At 35.4% G+C, this 8,506-nt stretch overlaps 1 long non-coding RNA gene across 1 annotated transcript; it reads right to left on the bottom strand.

The window, feature by feature from the left end:
* Positions 1 to 207: 207 nt before the first annotated feature.
* Positions 208 to 1,883, bottom strand: LOC120464515 (uncharacterized). Its single transcript, XR_005618700.2, has 4 exons — positions 1,490 to 1,883; positions 837 to 911; positions 628 to 701; positions 208 to 546 (listed from the first exon to the last, which is right to left on the bottom strand). It is a non-coding gene; the product is annotated as an uncharacterized LOC120464515 (long non-coding RNA).
* Between the last annotated feature and the right edge of the window lie 6,623 nt (positions 1,884 to 8,506).

The raw sequence follows: 8,506 nt of genomic DNA, 5'->3' as shown, positions 1-8,506 counted from the left end.
CAAAATGTAATTTGTTTTGTCATATGACAGTTATGCATGAATAAATTTATATTCATAAATGCAGTGAAACATCTCAATTATCAGTCAATCGATGAATTAATGGATACATTAATTAAATAATTCAATTTTATATACTGACAACAATAATAAAAATGAATAAATGAGTAAAAGAACAAATAAAAGTAACCATCACAATAAACAAATGCATTATACAAGTCAACAACACATGAAACAAAGCTTTATTCAAACTACAAACATGTATTTACAGGGCTGAACACCACATCCTAATGCCGTCTCAACACAGCGGTTCCCATTCTGCGGCTTTATTCTGATGAATTCACCAGAGGGGACTGTGCCTTCTTCCCAGAGCTTGTTGCTGCGCTGCGCTTCACAATCTGAGGCAATAAGGGCAGATGGAGAGATAGATCGAGGGTCTCGTAAAGGCAGGTGGAGAGTTGGAGGGTCTCATCCAAGGCACCACTTCCAGGATGCAGCTCTAGGCTCCTCATCCTCAGTGCTCACACCAGTCTGCAGACATTTCAGATCCTACAAAAATGCACAAACATTATACAAAAGCAGTCATTTTAACACAATGTCATTTGATTTATGTATTAAAAATAACCTTACTTTATATTTGAGTAAAATCCCTAAAACAAATGCTGCCATCATCTTTCCTTGCAGGTCTTGCTCCACCACAAAAGCTATGCAGCAAATGCACAGAAATCAAGAATCAGAAAAGTGTTGTAATTTCTCTACTTGAAATTTGTACAATAATTCAAATAAACTACAATTTAAGATTGAATAGATTTTGTTATCCATTTCTGTAGTATACTCACTCAGAGCCTTTCATGACAGCATTCAGCATCATGAGCCTCTCTCCAGCAGATAAACACACGCGTGTTCTTCTGTCCCTGTAACATACAGTCAAGATTCACATTACGAGCTCAACACTGAATTTACATGCTGAGGTTGATGTGTTAACTCACTTTTAATCCAACTTAAATGTTCCTCAATATATCAACACTAATAAGGGACAAATTAAATATAACATATTTAGTTACTTTATAGATTTGTTTATTTACCTTATTTACAGTAGGCCTACATTTGTGTAATGTAAGTAGTGTTGACAACAGTGAATTATCCTTCATATTAATAGCACACATAACGTTACATCACTCAGATGTATTTTTCATGTTGGGATGTGCTCATCTGCAATACTTAAACAATATTTTCATTTCAGATGTAAATAGACATTTTAAATAAGCGTATTTAAGATGTAACGTTATATGGTTATGTAAATCCATTTTAGAAACTTACGTGTAGCGTACTACGGAGCTCCCCAGTTTAACTAACTAATAAAACATGTGTTTACAGCAAAATCACTACTATACTATACTGTCTAAGTCCTTTAGACCATCAACAGTTAAAACGTTTACTCTATAGTAGTTTAACACATACGATTTAAACACAAGAAACCGTGTTTACTCACATTTGAAAACCCCTGCTGATCTCCGATGTTGATAATTACGTATGCTCTCCCGTGGCCTTCTGGGATAGAAGAGTATCCATCGGATGAACACTCAAAAATCGGGGCGAAAGCAGGAGATCATCCGGGAACTTCTCGCCTACTCTTTTATGAGTACTGAGGTTTCGGACATACTACTCCTTTCAAATACTGTTTCCCCCTACTATATAGTACGAAAGTAGGAATATTCGGACGTACTATAAGTATACGTATGCCCGAATCTCGCGATAATTAGTACGTCACTCTGGTAATTCTCGCCTACTCTTTTATGGATACTAAGGATTTGGACATACTTATTCGCTCGCCTACTGCTTTTTCCATACTATATAGTAGGGAAGTATGCGGTTTCGGACGCAGCCCTTGACTCACCAGACACTCCACACGTTCACCGCATGATCAAGGCTGAGAGCTAGATTATTGTGGCATTTTAATTGTTGGGACAGCTCAAAGCAAACCACTTACACCAACAACAAAACCCTATAATTATATCAACTCGCACATTAGTGAGAATTAAATAGTATGTTTTGAAATGCAACAACAGCTTTACAGTGATTAGTGAAAGTAGACAAGTCTTTTTAAAATTATTAGATGGTGAGCATGATGAAGTTTAGTCTATCACACCTGTGCTGCCATCTAAGCACCACTTCTTCCCACGGGAATCTCTCTCTCTCTCTCTCTCTCTCTCTCTCTCTCTCTCTCTCTCTCTCTCTCTCTCTCTCTCTACGTGGCTGGCATTTTGACAATTAGCATACAGTATGGTCCACTTTTCAGTTTATTCTGGTGAAGAACCACCTACTTAGACAGGAAAAGAAAATATCACAATTGCAAAGTCATCAACCAACCATAGTTTGTTTTTTAAAAGGTGATTAGGTTTGGGTGGATCAGAAATAATCGAATTGTATACATAGAAGAGTACTCAAAATTTGGGATGGCAATCTCAGCAAATGTTTGTACGAAAAAAAAAAAACTTAAGTCAAGTCACCTTTTATTTATGTAGCGCTTTACATAATGCTGATTGTTTCGATGCAGGTTCATAGCAATAAACATAACATAAATTATGCAAACTTGATTAAATATGAGACAAATTCAAATTCTGCCATTGAAGCAGCTCTAAAAAGACAAAATTGTCATTATTCAGGCTCAAGTCAGTTCAGTGGTGGTTCAATTATTATAAAACAAGTTCAAATCAGCTATAAGGAGCTCTACAGAAGTGTTATTTTTCAGCTCGGATGTGTTCAATGTTGATTCAGTTATGAGGTTAAGATTGTGTAGATATAAATGTTCAAAAAATAAGTTATGATATACAGAACTAAGCTATTTCTGATCTGGTTTGCTCTCTACAAAGTTGCCCAAACAAAACTCTGAACACCCTTATCCAAATTTGAAGCCATATTAATCCAGTAATTATTCCCCATCAGCCATCATCAATCTGATATCTTTTGAACACATTTTTATCTACCCTGACTTTGGCACTCTAATTGGAACTTGAAAGAACTTTCCTGCTCTGTGTGCAAAATGCATCAGATGATCAGTAAATGGACTGTGGGGATGTCCAATACAATCTACTTACCTGGACATTAAGCCTGAATCCCAATTCTCTGTCTTACCCCTTCTCCTTACCCCTTACCCTTCGTCTTACCCCTAGCCCTTGTCCCTCGAAACCGAGTGATAAGCGCTAGTGCAAACATACCCCTATGAAATGAGACACCACTCGGTTACGTCATCTTGCATCGTGCTTAACTGGCGTCTGTGTCACCCTGGGCAACAAGTGTTGATCACAAACTTCTCGAAACTTTCAAGATGCCGTCAAAATGTCTGGGATTGGGCTTTTGCTTTCCGTCTTCACTATTCATTATGTTTACATGCACAAGGTGTTGTTTCAATCGGACTGAATTCATTCATTTAAATCGGTGAATCTGAATGTATTGTTGATCTAATATTCCCGTGTTTTCATCTCAGTCAGGATCCGTTTGAAGCTGAATGCATCATCTGAGAAGTTGATCACGTAGCTGAAGCTGTCAGTTTCAAATAATGTGCACATAATGAATGGCGATTGTAGAAAGCAAAAGCTGAATCCCGGACATTTTGAGTGATCTTGAAATGTGGGACTGATTGTGCAAATCAGCAATGTAACGTTAGCATAGCCTAGCGTAGCAAAGTAGCGATTTTTAAAAACTTTTCAATAAACAATATAGTTGCAAATATATATGTACATAATTGTGTAGAGCACAAAAAAAGACGGTCTTATTTTTTTATCAATCATTTAAGCAAAAAAAACTTGTGCATTTCTTACCCCTTGGTTTCAAGTAAGCTCGTGAAAATTCTTGGTCTTAAGGGGTATATACCCCTTCACCTTACCCCTACCCCTAGATCAAAATGAGAATTGGGATAGCCCTTCCTCTCACGTGAACGCGCAAAACTAAGACGAAGGGGTAAGACAGAGAATTGGGATTCAGCCTAACCATCAACATTCCCATTAATCTCAGTAGCAGTTACTCGACTGGTGTAGGATCCCAGAAATTTGCTATCGTGGGTGCTTTTTGCTGTCAGATGACAAAAATGTTCTGTACATCTACCAGGAGAAAACTGAGTCATGCTAAACAGCAACACCATGTCTGAGACTATATTTGAGATGCAACACAACCTATGAGTTAAAAGCTTTGATACCCAATTATAAACCTATCAAATCTTGATTTCAATGCCAATCTCAAGGATTTATCCCTCTGTGTTAGCACACATGAGCAGTAACTCAAAATTGGGTTAGACCGTGCCACGCTATGAAAAGAGTCTGCTCTCCGCAGCTTTAATGTGCATGTTGATAAGAACATGTATTACACTGACTCTGAGCTTTAGCGTTATCAGTGACACGGCCCGGATTACCTGCATGTAGCAAATTCCTGGATGGGCTCCGATTAGAGCAATAGATGCAGATAAGACTTGTCTGAATTTAGTGTTATCCGTTATCAAACGTCATTTACTGCACAATCAGAGCACTAATGAATTTTGGTACTGCTTAGGCAGAAGTTTGACTTCAAACTATAGGAATCAGCGAGAATCTTAACTCTCTTTTATGTGTCCAACAGTGTCTTTGCTTTCATCTCAAAAATGGAATTTAGGAAAGAATTGAAGTCTAATGCTATTTGCATATGCCACCTCTGTTAATTTTGCTTTCAATTCACTAAAATATGTATGTACATAAGGTAATAATGTAAATGCGAACAGGAAATTAGTGTTAAATGCCATTCTTATTCAACACTTATCCATGTTACAAGCCAGATCTGAATGCTACTGTAGGTTGTTGTTAAAGCTGCAACAGACTACCACAATCTGGCATATTTTAATGAAATTAAACTGCTGGAAGACAATACAATGCTGAATGAAGTTGTAGTTTTTGTTATTTTTGGACTAAAATGTATTTTTGATGCTTCAAAACATTCTAACTAACCCACTGATGTCACATGGACTACTTTGATTGTCTTTATTTTCTTTCTGGACAAGGACAGACAATACTTTCTTTAACGGGGAAGGGCATGGTCTCAAAACTAAAGGTGAATGACGCAACATAAAGCCAATAGGGGTCACTCATACTTCATTACATGAATAATAAAAAGTTATTGCTTTAATACATAACACATGAAACCACAGCAACACAGAGGCACAGTGGCACAGTAATACTGATGTAATGAGGAATCCGGAATTATCCCTTTTATAAAGAATATTTAAACATTCCAAAGAGAAAAATGGCATTAAAGTTTTGAAACCACATTGAAAGTGAATACAAATTTTTTAAGTGAATTATTATTTTCATCTGCATGCAACAGTGCTATAGCAGCGCACTGAGAGGCTGATTAAACTGCATTACGAGAGACATGAAGCAATACCTTATTCACTTTGAGTTACACTGGCACACACATACACACAATGCACAAATGTGTTTGTAATGGCCACAGTTGTAAACGAAAGTTGGAAACCAGTGACCTCACCTCGGCAGCAATTAATCACACGAGCGACACTGCGTCTGCCATCATTAAGCCCCTGCCGTTGAGGAGTTCATTAATTACATGGGCTCTAAAGGAGAGAAATGGGGCGGTGATTTTAGAAAAGCATTTACATTGTAATTTTAAATATCTCTCTCTTCCTGCTTTCACTTGATCAGCTACTTGTTTTATTATTTTTTTTGCATTCCTCTGCCTTTGATTGTCCTTAGCAGTCTACACATGCAGAAAATAAAAATCAAATATGATGAAGCTTTTGCATCGGGATAAAAATAGAGCTCTTCTAAACACAGCACACACAAAAGCAGTGCTCGAAGCCATAATGATTGGCTATTATTCAGGGTGAATGTTGTAACGGAATATATTTAGTGTGGGATGAAGGAAGAAAACAGTGCATAGCGTATTCATATATTCATGCCCGCTGCCATTATGCATGGATTCTAATCTGTGAGCCATCTTGCCACTGATTGGCTTTGGTTTCATCAATCGTTTTTCTTCTCATATGATGTTAGAAACATAAAACTAATCTTGCCAGACTCTCAACCATTTTTAGCCAGTACCATACAGTATAAATGATTCAATCAAATCTCACCAGAGGGTAACTCTGGATATTACAGCTGACACTTTCACTTGACTAATTTGCTGAATTTTCATGAGGATCGATTTTGCCAATCCTCATCACATCATTCTTGATTTTTGCTCAATAAAATCCTAGACTGATTTTGAAGGACAGCTGTGTACTCAAAGCACCCTGCATGGGTGAAAAAATAAAGAGAAAGAAAGAATAAATTAAGAAATTTGGGACAAATTTGTACCCAGAAGTGACCAAAATCTTTAAAAAAAAAACCCTGCCTTTAGGAACGTCCTAATTTGTAATTTATTTATTTTTTTTAATGTAAAAATTCAGATGGGTAGGGTTTGTGTAAGGGGATAGCATATACTATTTGTACAGTATAAAAACCATTACGTCTATGGAATGTCCCCATTTAGATAACCAAGTAAACGTGTGTGTGTGTCCATACATTGAACAGAAAGTAGTTTACACATTTCTTTAAAAAGCCCTTTTGTATGTCCCACAGAGAAAAGAAAGTCAGTGAAAGTTGTTTTTTGCTCTAACTCCACCCACCAAATTACATAAGCAACATCAATGCAATCTCAATGCAATGTGTAACTATTTTACATTTTCACTATTTGGTGGCTATAATTCCCATGTATTCATGCAATCTCATTTGTACAGTTTCATACGATCTAATTCGGCCAAATTTACACAAAATATCCCCCTTGTAAAATAGTTATGCTCTCCTGTGAGATCATGTTGATAACACTTAGCTAGAAGTTCATCCTCATAGTCAAGCAGTTCCACACCAAAAAAAGGACACGTTACAATACTTTAAACCTATTTTTATTTATTTATTTATTTTAGATTTTAACGTATTATTGTCTGAAAATCTAAAATGTTGTCTATGACCTGATTTCACCAATATCAGCATTTTCCTGAATCAACATTCCAATCAACTAATCAGATTTGAGGGACAAGAACACTAAAAAAATAACTCTTTAAATGAACATAAAAATAAAAATAAAAAATCATGGAAAGGATGATTAACTTACTTTATTTCAGCATTATGCAATTATGTTATTCCAATTTAATGTACTTACGTTGGGTCAACTTTATTCAATAAGGTTGATTCAACTTATTTACTATGGTTGGGCACAGCCTAATTTAATAGTGTCTGTGAATTTAAAAAGGCTCCCTGATATGACTGAGGTATTCAAATTGATATATTCATTCATCCAATGCTATATTATTTAGTTTAGTATCACATTAATACATTTCTAGACCATAGCCATCTATTAGCTACCAATAGCACTTTTTAGTATATTAAATAAGATATACAGTACATGCTTCATCAACTAAAGGGTTGATGAAGCATTTATCAAATACTCCACTCTTCTCCACAATGGTGGTAACCCACTTTAATTTAAATGGTTCAATAATTGCAATGTAATTGGACATTAAATACAATAACGCACTACCAAGTCTTCCCCTTTAGCCATTTTCTTAAAAACACATAAAATAACACTTCGTTTTAACATGTATTCTCTCTTAATTCAACCATGCTGGGAACTAACAAGCACTGCCCTGTTTCAGTTAATGCAAAACAAATCATTCATGTAATCCAAAATAAACAGACTATGTAAGCTTAAATTTTACATATATTTAAGCAGATTGCACACAATCAAATTAAGTTTGGACAAAATGTATTGCAATTGTGTTGCGTAAGCTCATTTTAATCAAGCAATTTGAACGAGCAGCAAAATTCATTTTTTTGAGTGTATAAAGTTTACGTCAACTTTAGGCTTATTATAATCTATCCTCATTGTTATTCACCAACATTTTCTTCTGATTTTAGGGATAATGTATTAGTTGGGTTAGGTTTAGGGGTATGGTATGGACAACATTTTTCGGACAAGAATGTTGTTCAAGGATTAACAAAATATGTTGACCTACACTGTTAAAACTGTTACTTGGATCTAACTCAATAAAATTAAGACAACATTTTCCAACTATTTTTTTCAAGTTTAGTGAACTAACTGATATTTTGAGTAAATTCAACTTAATAATGTGAATTTCAATGTATGCAAAAATATTAAGTAGCATTTTCAGAAAAAGCCAATAAATTGAGTACTATCAATGTAGAAAATGTCATTTTATACACATTAGACTTAATTAAAATAGGTAACTTTTAAATGAAAAAAATAAGTAGATAATGTTCTGATTAATTAATTTTGATCAATTTGCCCTTTCTTTGTTTTGAAAGTGTAAATAGCTTCAAATAAATAGATGCTTCTGTGTCAATTTCCAACATTTATTAAATCATTGCCATATCCAAAACAGTAGCAATGAGCTGGACAGTAAACATTGGTATTCATGCATTCAAGAAAACATGCCCTCAGCAAATAAAGTGCAGGTTAGTGGAACACC

Source organism: Pimephales promelas, chromosome 10 (assembly GCF_988280905.1).
Source record: "Pimephales promelas chromosome 10, fPimPro1.hap1.1, whole genome shotgun sequence".
Lineage (NCBI taxonomy): Eukaryota > Metazoa > Chordata > Actinopteri > Cypriniformes > Leuciscidae > Pimephales > Pimephales promelas.
This window is presented reverse-complemented; position numbering and strand designations above follow the sequence as displayed.